General features: G+C 38.3%; 1 protein-coding gene and 2 pseudogenes across 2 annotated transcripts in view; all 3 read right to left on the bottom strand.

The window, feature by feature from the left end:
- LOC111194324 (E3 ubiquitin-protein ligase TRIM39) overlaps window positions 1-5,838 on the bottom strand; it is a 72,368-nt gene extending 66,530 nt beyond the window's left edge. For both annotated transcript variants that reach the window (XM_049482910.1, XM_049482913.1), the window contains exon 1: window positions 5,750-5,838. The gene's annotated coding sequence lies outside the window, so the exon portion shown is untranslated. The remainder of the gene's footprint in view (window positions 1-5,749) is intronic.
- On the bottom strand, window positions 1,150-5,490 carry LOC111188223 (E3 ubiquitin-protein ligase TRIM21-like; annotated as a pseudogene).
- A 7,357-nt stretch (window positions 5,839-13,195) lies between the features above and the next one.
- LOC103037026 (E3 ubiquitin-protein ligase TRIM39-like) lies at window positions 13,196-17,456 on the bottom strand (annotated as a pseudogene).
- Between the last annotated feature and the right edge of the window lie 508 nt (window positions 17,457-17,964).

Raw genomic sequence — 17,964 nt, forward strand, 5'->3', positions numbered from 1 at the left:
TGCTTAGCGTGGTTAGCAGCTAATGCTAATACTGCTAATAGCCTCGGCGCTAAAGAACTAAACTGAAACTCCTTTATAGCGCTGTAATGTTACAGTGAAGTGGCTTTACTGCTCCTTACCACCTGACTGAATAAATTAATACATAAGGCGCACCCGATTATAAGTCGCACTGGGAAATTTAAAAGATTTTCAGTGCACCTCATAGTGCAAAAAATATGGTAAATAAAAATGTTAAGAATCCTAAGTGTTTTATTCTGTGCATAACGAGGAGTATAAAATAATGCAATACTTTATAAGACTATTATCTTATGTCATTAAAAACATGTCTAATCTGTAAATCAATTTGGGTAAAGGTAGAAAAACATTTCTGCCAATGAAAGTTGGGGTAAAAACTTGAGTGACAAATATGGGCATAACATTTCATTCAGGGACCACAACATATTAGCTGGTTAGCATATTAGCATAGTAGGCTGCTTATTTACATTTCATTGCACCTGCAAACAAACCCCAAAATACTCAACAAGGAAAATATGTATACACTGTATATGGCAGGGTGGTAATAAATTAATGTTAATGTAAAACAGATATTCTCAATTTAATGAAGTAAAAGAGTATGATGCACCATTTTACAGGGTGTAAATTATAATAAATTTAATCTTCACCCTCTGGTCCATACAGTGTGTATACAGATACAAGGTTTCAAAATCAGCCCATTTTAATTCACTATTTTGCTATAATGGACCGCACCTGACGATGCGAAGGGGGGGGGGGGGGGTGGGGGGTGGGGGTGGGGATGAGCTCAAAATAAAATGCTTGGGCACAGTTCAGAACTGCTTGAGATGGGTCTCAAGCCTAGTCAATTTCATTTATGAGTCATTTAATAATTCTTTATTATGATTTAAAGGAGAATCTCATTAATAACAGCAAATTACAAAACACATTCACCCACAACACCAGAATTTTACACTGATACATACATTTGATTTGCATTATTAATTAATTAATATCATTCATGAATGTTTGATACTGACTGCTGTGGTAACTTTGATCTACTCCAACATGTGGTTTCACAAAGAGAGAAAACATTATTTATGAACCCATTTCATATCATTTATCGACAGTAATCAATTTTTTTATTCATTCAAATTATTAAATGTATTTCTTTGTTATGTTCTCATTACAGTTACTGATAAATATTTATTTAGTGTTTGATACGGGTGTGATGATCAGTGGAGCTGAGTTTTTACCTCCATCATTATTAAAGGGGCTGAGGTATGGATAGAGTTTCTCAGTGAAAGACTGACCAGTAAAAGAGTAGATATGAGACCTGGCCTCCACATCATAAAAGGAGACCAGACCCTCCTCATAATCCACAAACACCCCCACCTTCTGAGGCTTCTCTTTTAGGGAGAGGAGGACATCATGACCAGCACAAGCCTTATATTCATTCCCATTCCTCAGAATCACAGTCCAGAATCCATTCTGTGGCGTCAGTGTAGTCTCCCCCTTCCTGTTAACAGACTCTTTTGCCACTCCTAAATCCCACTCCCTCTTCCCCCTGACCTGCACCTCATAGTAAAATCTCCCTGAGGAGAATCCCTCCTTTCCCAGGATCATAGCATAATAGGTGAATCTGTTTGGGTTGTCAGGAAGATTCTGTTTTGTGTCTCCTCGTCTCACTTGTTTTCCATCATCAGACAGGATGAGATAAGGATTAGCTGTGTCAGGATCCAGAGTCACATTCACTGAGAGAAACACACAGAGAGTGATATGAGTATCCGATAATAAATAAATTCATCATCCAGTGGAGCACACTGAGTAATCTTTAAAAGGGTTTGAAAAATATAATATATTTTAGGAGAATTAAAAGTTATAATACTTTATAAAAGTGTGGGTTTAAGTGGTCTGATGAACAACAAATGATAAATAACACTGTACCTGCTTTCTGCTGAATCATCCTTAGTTCTGTTGAGACTAAATACAATAAAAATATCATTCATCACATTTTAAAAAGTTGATTTAAAGCTAATCATAAAGCTTCAGAATTAACGGGTACATTAGATCTTCATAGATTAGTTACATTTTTATCCACTATATTCAATAAGATTCTTTCTGCTACAGATTTCTGTCTGCAAACTTCTTCAATGTGAAAGTTTCTCACCTGATTCTCTTATCTTCTCGTTAATAGTTTTAGTGAGTTCTTCATTCAAACTCTTCTGAAGTTGAGACAGAGTGTTCCTCACAGTCTCTACACTCAGATGAGGATCAATACTGATATCAGTCCAGTTGGTGGTGTGTGGGGGTCTGCACAGGGATGGGTAAATCTACAGTCCAGCAGGAGAGAGTAGAGATCCTCAGCATGGGCAGTGTTGTTGTGAGATGTGCTGCATTACCATTGAGCAGATAGAGGAACACTGACCTGTAGGAGGTGGAGAGGATCCTCAGTGTGTGAGAGCTGCTCCAGCTCAGTGTCTCTCCTCTTTAGCTCAGTGATTTCCTGCTCCAGATCTTTAATGAACTCTTCAGCCCGCCTCTCTGCTGCTTTCTGCTTCTCCTCCATCACCTCAAGCAGCTCAGCCTGACTTCTCTCAATGGAGCGCATCAGAGCAGTGAAGACTTCAACACTGTCTGAAATCTCCTTCTCTGTGTTTCTCTGATGGAGGAACAACTTTAATTAAATCACACTGAATTATTATTATGCTCAATTTGACATTCTACAAAATCAAAACTGCAGATTATAATTACTTTAACAAATATGATGATTCACTCACTTTTCTTATCTCTACTGAGTGTTCAATCTCTTTGATCTTCTTCAGTCTGTTTTGGATCATCTGCTGCACCTCTGCCTGTGTCTTCCCCAACTGTGTCTGTGAACAGAGAGGAAATGAGGTTTAATTTATATTTCAAAATGAAAATACATTTTCAGTCCTAAACTTTCAGTATAATGAATTACTTTGTAATAATTAAGCAACAATACACGAGAGGTAGTGCTACGTGTCATCTTGGGACTGCTGTGCGGTCGAAGGCACAAGGCCAAAGGCCTTCTGTTTATTCTGTAAGTAAACAGAAACGCTTTACTCACCAAAATAAACATTTTTAGGAGAGAAATCTGTGTAGATTAAAATCCAGTGTTGTGTGACTAAAAGAAAATTTTGTTTTAAGAATTAAAAGTTTTGTTTACTTCAGCGTCCCCTAGCGATGAGACCTGCGGAATTACAAGGGTCCACCTTCCACTCAGCTTAAAATGACCTATATTAACTGGAAAATATATACACTTAAGCTATTATTTTAATAATAACAACTCCTAACCTGATATCGTTGGCTGATAATGTATGCAATAATGCGTATTTTCGAATCGCTGGGCGTGTTTATTTATTTGTGGGGCAGCGTTTTTGCCTGCGCCTATTGGAGACATGGCGTTTCTGCACTGTGCCTATAGGATCCAGCGCCTCCCAGTGGTGTTTAATGATATCGCATCTGGTTGGTAAGCGCTGCATCGTTGCTAGGTTACCTGTATGTGGCGGAGTAATACATGGAGAGCTTCGGTTACAGTGCATTACTGGCTAATAATGTCACTCATAAAAGCCTCTCAGCCAATCAAATTACAGGGTCGGAACTAACTTTGGTAAAAATAGTATTTTACATTCCACACATATTCACTAATTTCAGTAAAACTGCATCTTACCTTCTTCTGTCCACTCTCCTCCTCTATAGGAACAGTGTTGTGATTCTTGTGATCAGTCACAGTGCAGAACTGACACACACACATCTGATCATCTCTACAGAACAGCTCTAGGGGTTTCTCGTGCTCCTGGCAGATGTAATCGTCCAGGTTATCCACTGGGTTTATCAGCTTGTGTTTTTTAAGTTTTGGAACATTATAATGAGGCTCCAAATGAATTTTGCAGAAAGTCAGACCACAATCCAGACAGGATTTCAGGGCTTTCTGCTTCACTCCAGTGCAGCCATCACAGAGAACCTCAGGTTTATCTAGACCACTTTTCTTCTTGAAGTGGTCCACCACCTCTCTCAGTGTTGTATTGACCTTCAGTTCTGGTCTCTTGGTGAATTTCTCTTTACATAATGGACAGTTACACTGCTGACCGTCACCCCAGCATGTTTTAATACAGTTCATACAGAAGTTGTGTCCACATGGAGTGGAGACTGGATCAGTGAACACATCCAGACAGATAGAACACAGGAACTGATCTTCAGACAGAGCACTGGGAACTGTGTATGAGATAAAAAGCAAGAACAGTTAAGTTTTTGCACAAGTAATGTAATGTTTAAATACACTGAGTATAAATGTTTACTTAGAAACCTAAATGAACAGTGCCTTGTGTTTTTATTGATGTCTAAACACATTTCATCATAGAAAAGGAACCGCAGATGTGGATATTGTTGGGTGTAAGACCAATTAACTAAAGTGGAACAGTTATCTGTGTAGTGTAACATTTTACTCAGACTGTGGAATGAAAACAAACCTGTTGAGTCAGTTCTGTGAGTCTGTGAATTTTATCTAAATTGTCATCTAACTCTCCCTTCGTCATTCACCTGCAGTGCACACAGCACCCACTGACTTTACAATGCAGCTGTTTAACCCTTAACACAACACTGAGAATGAAATGAGCATTTTATACTGTAGGCAAAAATCTGAATTTACTCTGGTTACACTGTACTGATACCTATACGATAATCAGAGTTATATTATTCTGATATTAGGATAGATATTTGAGTAATGTGTGTATGAACTGTGTTTAATCACAGTGTTACAGCTCCTCTTACCTTCTTTTAGTCGCTTTGATGAAAAGTTAGCCATTTTCTTCCGCCTCCTGTTGAACACATTTCAACAGAAATCACATCACTCAGCTTTCAACAAGCTCAACAAGTGTTGAGTCTGTGTATCTCTTGAGATTGCAGTTCCTTAGCTCAGTAATATAGTTCACATTTTCTCACTCTCTGCTCTGTTTCAGTGAGTGTTTTTGCTGCACTCTGCTCTTAACCAGTTAAAAAAACACCTCAACTTTCACCCAGTTTATCAGCTCAGCTGAATAATTCACTCAGTGAGCATGAAATATGATTTCTCTTGTTGGGAACGATTATCACACTGTATTTCTACATCAATATTTCAGCTCTGAATATCATCCCAGTGTCAGCAGACTGTCTTCACTAGGGACAACTCACACTTTATCTAGAACTTTTCAGTTATCTTATAGTTATCCAGAACTCAATTCTATGCCACAAATACAAATCTTCATATAATTCTGTAACAAATTGAATTTGATAAAATTACCGCTTGCAAACCGTCTCTTATTTAGAATATTTTATGTTATCTTGTTTTATCTTCCCCTCAGTCCCCTAGACTGATCTATGAATCCTTCACTGAAGTTCATACCTTTATTCTTCTCTTTGTCTTTTTCTTGGAGAGTCAGAATCGTCTGTGTTGATCCTCTTCTCAGAGTTACTGAATATCCAGTAGTTCAGATCAGATCTTACTGCGAATAAGAAGTTTGTTACTCTGTCTGAACTTCCTGATTTAAGCAGTTTCTCTTTCTATTTCCAGTCTAACCTGATATCCATGTTCACCTGTTATTAGAGCTCAAATGGATTAAAATGAGCATGTATAACTTACTCTGTATATATCAGAAAGTTTAGAACAGGTATAATTTAATGACAGTAATTTCATTAATTTATTAATAATCTAACAGTATGAGTGTAACTTTACTGAATTTATACCCAGAAATCTCACCTCTCCTGGAGTTTAACAGAGCGTTCATATATACTGTAGAGAACAGCTCTCCAGAAACTGCAGGAAATTTCAGTGCTGAAACAGTGGAAATCTGAAATCGCACAGAAAACAGAGACGGGGAATATTTGAGAGACATGGCTAAAGTCCAGTCTTGTTTGCCTGGGTGCTGCACACTAAACAACAACCACTACCCAAGTTCATTTTTACAATATGAAGAGTGTAGGTAAGATTACAGCTCAGCTAAATGAAATTGTTTGTTTTATGTCTTTAGTGCTGCTGTTATTATAACACCTTCTTCAACCCCCTGCATGTAAGGCTCCAAATACTATAATATTATATGCAAGTTGCTCCTAGGTGTGAGTCAGTGAGTGAGTGGGGGTGTGTGGTAACCTGTGGCGGACTGGTGCACTCTCCAGACAGTATTTCAGCCTTGAGTCCAATGATTTCAGATAGATTTCAAACCCACTGTGACCCTAACCAGGGAGAAGTGGAAAAGAAGATGAACAGTGATATATTAGTACACATTTTAAAATCACATTTTCTGTATTTATCAAATCAAATCAAATCAAATTTATTTGTATAGCGCTTTTTACAACTGGTGTTGGCACAAAGCAGCTTTACAGAAACATGATTACAGGACAAAGAATCAGGCAAAACATTAAACATAGAAAATACATAATACAGAACCCCCAGTGAGCGCGGAGGCAAGGAAAAACTCCCTCAGAGCTGCAGGAGGAGGAAGAAACCTTGGGAGGACCAAGACTCACATTAAAGGGGGGACCATCCTACCACTGGTCAAATGGATTTTACATTAATTTTAAAAAGTCTTTCATACATCCACATAGGTTTTATATATTCAGGTGTATAGCAGCTCCACTAATGGCTTATAGAGTGAGATGGATGATGAGCAGCTGATCTGTGGTGGTGGATGGAGAAGAGCTGACTTCAGTAACTTCCAGTCTGGCCAGACAGGGGACATGAGAGCCTGAGGGTCCAACATCCATCGGTATCGGGTCAGACAGGTGGGCAGTCAGTAACTCGGAGGAAGGCAGAGAGATGGAATTAGTTTTGACTGGATTTATGTAAAACAGAGAATATAAAACATTATCAGAGTGTGGCAAATGACTCCGGCAGATCTAAATAAAACAGCCTAACTAAAGGCAGAGAGCCAGAAGGTAACATAGACATGGAGGCTCCCTGAAACACTGGCATCCACCCACTCCACCGTCCACAAACCTGAGTGACCGTGTGCAGTGGGAGAACAACAGCACCAGCATCTCAGTTTACCACAATTTCCTCTGTCCATGAACCCCTGAATCTGCAGCCTTATCTAAAGGGAAAAACATTAATTACCAAAAGCTAAACTAAACAAGTAAGTTTTCAGTCTAGACTTAAAGATTGAGACTGTGTCTGAGTCCCGAACATATTCGGGGAGATTATTCCAGAGTTGAGGCGCTTTATAAGAGAAAGCTCTTCCTCCTGCAGAGCTCCTCTGAATTTTAGGAACTACTAATAAACCAGCACCCTGAGATCTAAGTAATCGCGGTGGTTCATAACAGGAGATGAGGTCTTGTAAATACTCAGGAGCGAGCCCGTGTAGGGCTTTATACGTTAACAGGATAATTTTATAGTCTATGCGGAATTTGACTGGAAGCCAGTGCAGTGCTGATAGTACTGGACTAATATGGTCAAATTTTCTCGTTTTAGTAAGGACCCTGGCTGCAGCATTTTGAACTAGCTGAAGTTTATTTAAGTTACTGCCGGAACATCCAGACAGTAGCGCATTACAATAATCTAGCCTTGAGGTAATAAAGGCATGTACTAATTTTTCTGCGTCATGCAGTGATAGGGCATTTCTTAGCTTGGCAATATTACGGAGGTGTAGAAAAGCTGTTCTAGTAACATTAGATATGTGTTTATCGAATGCTAGATCTGAATCTATGATAACTCCAAGGTTTTTAGCTGCTGAACCAGGGGTGGCTGAGAAGTCAGCCAGATTTAGCATTAAGTCTGATAATTTATTTCTAGCAGCTTTGGGGCCTAATAGGAGAACTTCTGTTTTATCACTATTTAATAGGAGGAAGTTGTGCGACATCCATGATTTTACATCTTCTACACAATCCTCGATTTTCTTTAATCTCACTCTGTCATCAGGTTTGGCTGATATGAAGAGCTGCGTGTCATCCGCATAACAATGAAAATTCACATCATGTTTTCTAATAACTTTGCCCAGTGGGAGCATATATAATGTAAATAATAACGGTCCTAATATAGAGCCTTGTGGAATTCCATATCTTACCTTGGTATAACTGGAAGACATATCATTTAACCTCACAAACTGATAGCGATCGGTTAAGTACGATTTAAACCATGCTAAGGCAGTTCCGGTTACACTGACCATGTTCTCTAGTCTTTCTAAAAGGATAGTATGATCTATTGTATCAAAGGCTGCGCTCAGATCGAGAAGTACCAGTAGGGAAACACAGCCTTGGTCGGCGGCTATAAGTAGATCGTTTGTTATTCTAACTAAAGCTGTCTCAGTGCTATGATAAGGCCTAAATCCAGATTGAAATTTTTCATAGATCTGGTTTCTTTGCAGGTAAGAGCAAAGTTGTTGGGCTACAGCTTTTTCTAAAATCTTAGAAATAAAGGGTAAGTTTGAAATAGGTCTATAGTTAGACAGTACACTAGGATCAAGATTTGGTTTCTTGATCAGAGGTTTAATTACAGCTGTTTTAAAGGCTTTGGGTACATGGCCCAGGGTGAGCGATGAGTTTACTATCATTAACAGAGGTTTAATTATATCTGGCAGTACCTGTTTTAGTAATTTTGTGGGAACAGCATCAAGTGTGCAGGTTGTGCTGTTTGAAGAGGAGATAATTTTCTCTAGTTCTAGCTGTGGAAGTGGGTTAAAGACTTCCAACCTAACTTCAGTAACAGGGTTTTGTTCTAGATCAGCCAGACCAGATGACAGAGAGGATGTAATATTTATCTGTTTAATTTTATCCCGAATGTTTTCAATTTTACTATTGAAGAAGTCCATAAAATCGTTGCTGGTGTGAATGGCTGGAATCTGAGGTTCAGTACCTGCCTGGTTTTTAGTTAATTTGGAAATAACACTAAAGAGAACTCTAGGATTATTTTTATTTATCTCGATCTGTGAGGCCAGATACGCTGAGCGGGCTTTATTTAGTTCTTTTCTATATTTAACAAGACTGTCTTTCCACGCAGAGTGAAACACTTCCAGTTTAGTTGATCGATATTTACGCTCTAAATTTCGTACTAACTGCTTGGTACGAGTTTGATCATTGTACCACGGTGCGAGCTTTTTCTGTCTCTCTATTTTGTGTTTAAGGGGAGCTACAACATCTAAGGTAGAGCGAAAGGTATTTTCTAAACCTTCGGTTAGTTTGTCTAGTTCTACTGGGTCTATAGGAGAATATATTAGAGTTGATAAGTCTGGAAGCTTATCTGTAAATTGTTGGGCTGTAAAAGGCGTAATTGAACGTTTTACAGAGTAGCTAGGGGATGTACGTATATTATGACTGAGATGTAATTTAAATGAAATAAGGTAATGATCTGAAATTGCGGAGGTTTGAGAACGAATATTTGGGTTATCTATGCTCACACCCAGGGTCAAAACTAAATCCAGAGTATGATTACAGTAATGAGTAGGTCCTGTTATATTTTGAATAATACCAACTGAGTCTAAAATCGATGTGAATGCCTTTTTTAATGGATCATCCAATTTTTCGAAATTAATGTTGAAGTCTCCAACTATAATCACTTTATCATTAAAAATTCTAAATAGGGCCCTGGTGGTCTGTAGATGTTAATTAAAGAAAATGCATTCTTTTTTGTAACTGGATTAATTATACTGGTGTAAAGAAGCTCAAAAGAAGTAAAATTTTCATAGTGTTTCTGATTGCTAACTAAGGTACTTTGGAAAAATATGCAGACCCCACCTCCTCTACCGGACAATCTCGGATTGTGTATATAATTATAGCCTGCAGGGGCGGCTTCATTTAATGCTACATATTCATTTGGTCTAATCCAGGTTTCTGTCAGACACAGAACATCGAATTTCTGATCAGTTATCATTTCATTCACTAGAACTGCTTTTGAATTTAGAGATCTAATATTAAGTAAACCAATCTTTAGGCTTGAAATGTTAGTACTACAGTCTGGATATGACTGTTTAATATGAGTTAAGTTATTTAGATTGACTGTTTTAGTTTTTTGATGTTTTTGTTTGACTCGGGGGACAGACACAGTCTGAATACATTGGTATCTAGGTAACGTCTCTTTGCAGCTCGCAGACGGTCGGTTAAGCCTCTCTGTCTGCGGCCTGGTCCCGGCTCTGGATTGTCAGCAGCTTCTAATACTACTCTGCCGACTAACTAAAAGACTATGAGCTATGCTGCATGAAAGTAAGGCAGCACCTTCCCGCGTGGGGTGGACACCATCCCTACCTAAAAGACCAGGCTTGCCCTCAAAGTGTAGCCAGTTATCTATAAAGCCCACATGATTTTCTGCACACCACTTGGACATCCAGCGGTTCAGCGAAGAAAGCCTGCTGTAAGCTTCATCACCACGCCTCATTGGGATGGGGCCAGAGCAGATTACCTCCTCGGACAGCGTCTGGGCTTGTTTAATCACCTCTTTAATATTAGCCTTAGTTACTTCAGACTGCCGCAGACGAATATCATTGGCCCCTACATGAATTACTACCCTCGAATATCTCCTATTCCCTAACCTGAGGTTGCCACTAATGTCCGGTGCTCTGGCTCCCGGTAAACAAGTAACTGTTGCCGCTGGTGCCCCTAAAGGAGTAGCTAATTTCACGTGTCGGACGATAGAGTCTCCTATCACCAGAGTACCTTTAACAGGCTCCTCAGTTGGTGCTTCACTGAGCGGGGCAAACCTGTTTGACACGTGAACTGGGGGAGCGTGGTGTTTAGGTGGGCTGGCTGTGGCCTTTGCGGTAGCATTAGCCTTAGCCTTTCGACTATGCCGCCGAGACGTTACCCATTCGCCCCGCTGTGAGGGCTCTAAGGCCGGAGTCGAGGGGGGTACTAACTCTCCCTGAGACATCCGGGGCTGCTAACAGTGAATCCTGCTGTCTATCCCTTATTAAACCCCGGACATGCAGCTCTAACTTGTTCACCTTATCCACCAAGGTGCTAACTATCTCACACTTAGTACAAATACCACTATTGTTACCAGTATCGGTGGATAAGGGATCTAAGCTATACATGCCACACTCTAAACAGGTGTAAACCTGAGCAGAAGCCATGGAGAAAAAAGCACTCACCTTGTTTCAGTTGAAATTAGAAACTTACACAAACAAACTGCAGCAGCAAACAGCTAATCCAGCAAACCTGAGGAAAAAGTCTATAAAAGTAGACTGAGAGTGGATTAATAGGTGTGTAGAGCAGAGAGGAAGCAGACTAAAAGTGGATTAGTAAGTGTGAAGAGAGTAAAAGAGAATCAAGTATTGGACTTGATTAACAGATTATAAAAAAAATCGTACCTTTGTTTTTAATGAAAGAAATGAATGGGATTTTCAAACAATTACTTCGTCCATGTCCTGTGATACCGTGTTTTTTTGCACCATAAGGCGCACCGGATTATAAGGCACATTATGCAACACTAGTAAGGAACAAGGGTGTTGCCGTGTTTTCCTTCTAATTCAGGAGGTCTCGCTGCTGGGGGCATCTAAGTAAATAAAACTGTGTTTCTTACTGACAAAAAATTATTGTAAAAGTCAAATGAGCACTGGATGTTAATCTACACAGATTTCTCTCCTGAAAACTAACTTAGATTTCCACGAAGGCTGGGCGCAGCAGCATTAGCGGCTAACCGCTAGCAGGACGTAAATACCATCCGACAGTGCAACACTGAGGAACCCTGAGTGTTCCGGTAAGCCAGAGCGATATAAGCTAGCAGTTCCTCCCATATAGCTTATTTTAACACTGTCAACTCGCAGGCTACAGTGCAATAATACTCACCTCTGATCAGCAAAAGAGCTAGCGCTTAGCAGTTATGCTAATACTGCTCCAGCAGTGCTAGCCGGGTTTAGCAGCAGGCTAATGCTAATCCTGGTCCAGCCTCTGTGCTGGAGAACTAAAATTAATACTTTTATCATCATTTTAGAAGAAGTATGACTAATCACTATAGCCAGTGGCGTGCACAGATCTTTTGGTGGCAAGTGTGGGGGGGTGGATTGATTGCGCGCAGGTTGTCTTCAGTTGTTGGGGGGGGGGGGGGGGGGGGGGGGGTATGATGTTGGTGTGCGCAGTTCTTATTCAGTTGTTTCACTCGTTTTTAAGTTTTCAAAAGATAATTTCAAACCGGCCTCAGTAAATTCTTAATAATATATATATTTTTTTAAACAAGAAGTTTCAAAAGGGAACTTTGGTTGATAAAGGGCAGAGTTGGTGGTTTTAGCACCACCTGATGTCTATGTCTGCCACTGAATATATCCCACTATCTACTATCTACCATCTAGTGAAACACAAAATATATTTACATTACAAAATATTTGATGATCTTATTTTTATTTCCATTAAGGCTTATAAGATGTATTAATAATTCCAATAAAGTGGATAATAATGAATTAATTTTGCATTATTTTGCCTGAAACTTCATGCATGTATTTGAATCTGAGCAGCTCTTTGGTCTTTTCACTGTGTGCTCTTTATTATTAGTGAAATGACTGAGTCAGTATTACTGAGTCATTTAATAATTCTTTATTCTGATTTAAAGGAGAATCTCAATAATAACAACAGATCATAAAACACATTCACTCACAACACCAGTATTTTACACTCAACTGATATTTACATTTGATTTGCATTATTAATTCATGACCTGTTGGACACAGATTGCTGTGGTAACTCTGATCTACTCCAACATGTGTTTTTACTAGGGCTGTCAACGTTAAATCAGTAAATTATTTTTTTTTACTCAAACAATTACGCCACCAAGTTTGACCCCAACTTATGCCTGTGTGAAACCAAACCAAACGATGGGAGAAACACTCCAAATAAACAAACTCATCAACTGATCCGGACTATAGAAACCAACTACAGGTGTGAAAACGCTCTTTTATACTCAGCTGGCTTTATCTTCCCTCAAACATACTAGTATATACTAGTATGTTAATTGACACCACTAAGATAAATATAATTGGGTCTTACATTTCTTACTTTCATTCTTTTATTAACATTTAAATATCCACTATAAAAACTTGCGTATTAAAAAGAACAAGTGAGATTATTCGCAGTTAATCACAGAATACTGTTGTGATTCTGATTAAATGTTTTAATCAATTGACACCACTAGTTTTTACACAGAGAGGAAACGTTATTTATGAACCCATTTCATAAAATACATTTTATCAGTCATGTTATTAAATTTTTTTTCCATTAAAGTTAGTGATGAATATATTCATTCAGTGTTTGATACGGGTGAGATGATCAGTGGAGCTGAGTTTTTGCCTCCATCAATATCACAGGGGCTGAATAATGGATAGAGATTCTCAGTGAAAGACTGACCAGTGAAAGAGTAGATAAGAGACCTGGCCTCCACATCATAAAAAGAGATAAGACCTTTATCATAATCCACAAACACCCCCACCTTCTGGGGCCTCTCTTTCAGAGAGAGGAGGATTGAATACTCAGCTCCAGCATAATACTCATTCCCTTTCCTCAGAATTACAGTCCAGTATCCATTCTTTGGGCACAGTGTACTCTCACCTTTTCTGTCAGTGGACTCACTAGCCACTCCTAAAGTCCACATAGTCTTCCCTCTGACCTGAACCTCATAGTAAAACCTCCCTGAGGAGAATCCCTTCTTTCCCAAGACATTGTCATAATTGGTAAATCTCTTTGGGTTGTCAGGAAGATTCAGTTTTTTGTCTCCGTGTCTCACTTGTTTTACATCGTCAGACAGGATGAGATAGGACGAAGCTGTATCAGGATCCAGAGTTACATTCACTGAGAGAAACACACAGGGTTTGTAGATATTTTAGAAGAATTAAAAGTAACAGAACTTTATAAAGTGTGGGTTGAAGTGGTCTGATGACTATTTCAAAATAATAAATTATTAAAGTTTCTAAAAAAATAAAAACAAATGATGAATAACACTGTACCTGCATACTGTTGAATCCTCTTCAGTTCTGTTGAAAATAATTACGTTAAATAATAATATTCATTAGATTTTAAAGTGTTTAACTCACCAGAATTAACAGAGAAAATAGATCTTCATGAATTACTTCATGTTTATCTAAAATATTCAATAACATCCTTTATATGTTATCCTTAAAAGATTCTCACCTGATTCTCTGATCTTCTCATCAATAGTTTTAGTAAGTTCTTCATTCAGACTCTTCTGAAGTTGAGACAGAGTGTTCCTCACAGTCTCTACACTCAGATGAGGATCAACACTGATATCAGTCCAGTTGGTGGTGTGTGGGGGTCTGCACAGGGATGGGTAAATCTACAGTCCAGCAGGAGAGAGGAGAGATCCTCAGCATGGGCAGTGTTGTTGTGAGATGTGCTGCATTACCATTGAGCAGATAGAGGAACACTGACCTGTAGGAGGTGGAGGTGATCCTCAGTGTGTGAGAGCTGCTCCAGCTCAGTGTCTCTCCTCTTTAGATCAGTGATTTCCTGCTCCAGATCTTTAATGAACTCTTCAGCCTGCCTCTCTGCTGCTTTCTGCTTCTCCTCCATCACCTCAAGCAGCTCAGCCTGACTTCTCTCAATGGAGCGCATCAGAGCAGTGAAGACTTCAACACTGTCTGAAATCTCCTTCTCTGTGTTTCTCTGATGAAGGAACAACTTTAATTAAATCACACTGAATTATTATTATGCTCAATTTGATACATTCTACAAAATCAAAACTGCAGATTGAAATTAATGGAAAATATATGAGGTTTCACCCACTTTTCTGATGTCTGCTAAGTGTTTGATCTCTTTTATCTTCTTCTGTCTGACTTGGATCATCTGCTGCACCTCTGTCTGTGTCCTCGTCACCTGTGTCTGTAAAGAGAGGAGAAAAGAGGTTTAATTTATATTTTAACACTTTAAATTCAAAACTTCAGTACTAAAATTCCACTATAATAATTACTTTTGAATAATTAATTATTAACATTCAACACATGATCACTAGTTTCAGAAATCTGCATCTTACCTTCTTCTGTCCACTCTCCTCCTCTATAGGAACAGTGTTGTGATTCTTGTGGTCAGTCAAAGTGCAGAAATGACACACACACATCTGATCATCTCTACAGAACAGCTCTAGGGGTTTCTCGTGCTCCTGGCAGATGTAATCGTCCAGGTTATCCACTGGGTTTATCAGCTTGTGTTTTTTAAGTTTTGGAACATTATAATGAAGCTCTAAATGAATTTCACAAAAAGTCAGACCACAGTCTAGACAGGATTTCAGAGCTTTCTGCTTCACTCCAGCGCAGCCATCACAGAGAACCTCAGGTTTATCTAGAACATGTTTCTTCTTGAAGTGTTCCACCACCTCTCTCAGTGTTGTATTGACCTTCAGTTCTGGTCTCTTGGTGAATTTCTCTTTACATAATGGACAGTAACTCTGCTGACAGTCATCCCAGCATGTTTTAATACAGATCATACAGAAGTTGTGTCCACATGGAGTGGAGACTGGATCAGTGAACACATCCAGACAGATAGAACACAGGAACTGATCTTCAGTCAGGAGACCGCTGGAATGACAGGAAACTGTAAATGAGGGGAAACAAAACATTTGATTTAATTAGTAGTTTAACATATAAATATATAATAATGTTCAGATGATCCTGACTTTAGTAATGTGTGTATGAATTTACAGTAAAGTGGTGCTTCATCCTTTCTCTTCCTCCGTCTTTTATTTGGTTGTGTTGAAAATTCGTCCATTTCCTTCTTTTTCCTAATGAACAGATTTCAGCAGAAATTACATCACTCAGCTCACACAGTTGACACACCTGCCTGTCAACACTCAGCTCGCACAGTTGACACACCTACCTGTCAACACTGGGATTCAGCCCCTTCTGTGGCATGTGCATTAATATTTTATAATACTTGGGCAATCAAATTTTTTATTTTTTTTTACAACTGCCACTATGTCCTAACTGAAATACACTGGGGGAGCGCAGCAAGCACCCATGTTCATAGCACTCACGCATGTAGCAGTATTTTCTGAAGCAACAGGTGGCAGTACAAAAAAAACATGCCAGAAAAAAAAACTTTACAGAATGTCAAATGTTTTTTATATGACCCAACAGTAATGTTCCTCCATGAATTTATGGTAATCTGAGTATGAGTATGTCAGCGTCTGTATTTCATAGATGTATCATTTAATGACCTGTAGATGTGTTGCGGTATGTTTTTAATATTTTTTTAAATAATTGATCTCTTTCAAGAGCTTTACAAAAGTACACATAAATACACATTATATCGTTTCAGTTAAGATTTAAGCAATATCAAAAAAGTTAAGACAGAAGGCGAAACCTAATAATAGTATGTTTAAGTAGGTTTACCATTGGCCTGCTGTCTATAAATGCAGGAAGGGACTAAAAATATTTAAATAAGGTTATATTTTAGAGCTCAGTATTACTCCTTATCAAAAAGTATGTTTTGTTGTCCAATTTTTCTAATAACTTACTGAAACATAAAAACAATAAAACGCAATGCCCTGTCAGACCTGATTTATTTTCCAGTGAAGAAATATTTATATATATATTAATGCTGTTTTCTATATATATTTGATTTCACAATCATTGATACGCATTTTTAAAACACATTAGCAGGGATGCTTCCAAGCTTTACTTCACTAGTGTGCAGATTTAATTTTTTCAATGCTGTTTGATGGGCTGATAAAAGTCTATTCTGATGGACAATGGGTCTCACTCTGTGTTAAGTGCAAGAATGCACTCAGAGCGTGAACGGGTTAATATAGTTTGTTTTGAATAGAGAGCAGTATGCGGGCTGCGGAAAGCACCTTGATTTCCCATTTTTGGCACATGCCTAGAGCCAATTCCATTTTTTCTAGTGCTCATTGTAACATAACATGCTGGAGAATTTTATATCAGTAACTTAGCTATATCTATATCATTCACCACAATACATGCATTTTTAATTAAAACTGCTTAAAAGTGTTAAATAACACACTTTCAAAAATATGGCAAATACATTTGGTTTCATTCAGCTTGACCAACAATAATGTAAACAATTTAACTACCAGAACACAGTGCTGACTAATACAGCTAAATTCAGCTGTACTAGTTTACCTAACAAGACATAATTTGAAGATTTAACCCCATCTCTTCAAAGACAGAGTAAAAACCCAACTCCATTAGGTGTTGGATTAACTCTGGGAGTAGTTAAATTGACTCTTTACTCTCAGTTATTTCATAAACACTAAACATTTAGTTGCTAAATTTGCTGTAACGTTCATACACTACCTTATTCTTCTCTTTGTCTTTTTTCAGGATCAGCATTGCCTGTGTCGAACCTCCTCTCAGTGTTGTTAATGTTAATATCCAGTAGTTTTTCAGTTTTACTTTCTCTTTCTCAGTGATAACATATGCCTTCTGTTTTTTTAATGGTAACTAAACTCCCCGAATTTCCCTGAATGACTCCACCCTCGGTTCAAAAAAAATAATAATTGAGGAGTAGTTTGGGAGGGATATTGGGTGATGTATGGGGTTGGGGGCAGGGCAGAAGGGAGATGTATGGGTGATGTATTCCAGGTGCACACATGACACTGTTAATAAAGAAATGTTAAATCCCTGCTTCAGGAATTTAACTTAAGAAATATAATTTCTGTATGGCTTCACTCCAACTTCCACAATAATTCATGTCGCCTTGACATGAGCAGTGTTTAGCCTTACTTACAAGATAACACCTCACAACATGTACAGAATTTGTTCAACCCTGTGATTACAATTTACCCCATGTCTTTTGACATGTCAGTGTAATATAGGACTGCTGAGGTAAACTTATGATTAAAATATACCCGTTAGGTTAAATTCTTGGTAATAATAGCAAGGCTGAGATAAGAGGTCATTTTGTTATTAAAATAGTACTGCTGGGATAAATGTTTCATATAATGGCATAGCTGAGATAAATATATAATTGTAATAGCAATGTTGAGGTCAATAAATGATTATAATAGCATTGCTAAAGCAAAATTTAAAATTA

This window comes from Astyanax mexicanus, chromosome 8, assembly GCF_023375975.1.
Source record: "Astyanax mexicanus isolate ESR-SI-001 chromosome 8, AstMex3_surface, whole genome shotgun sequence".
Lineage (NCBI taxonomy): Eukaryota > Metazoa > Chordata > Actinopteri > Characiformes > Acestrorhamphidae > Astyanax > Astyanax mexicanus.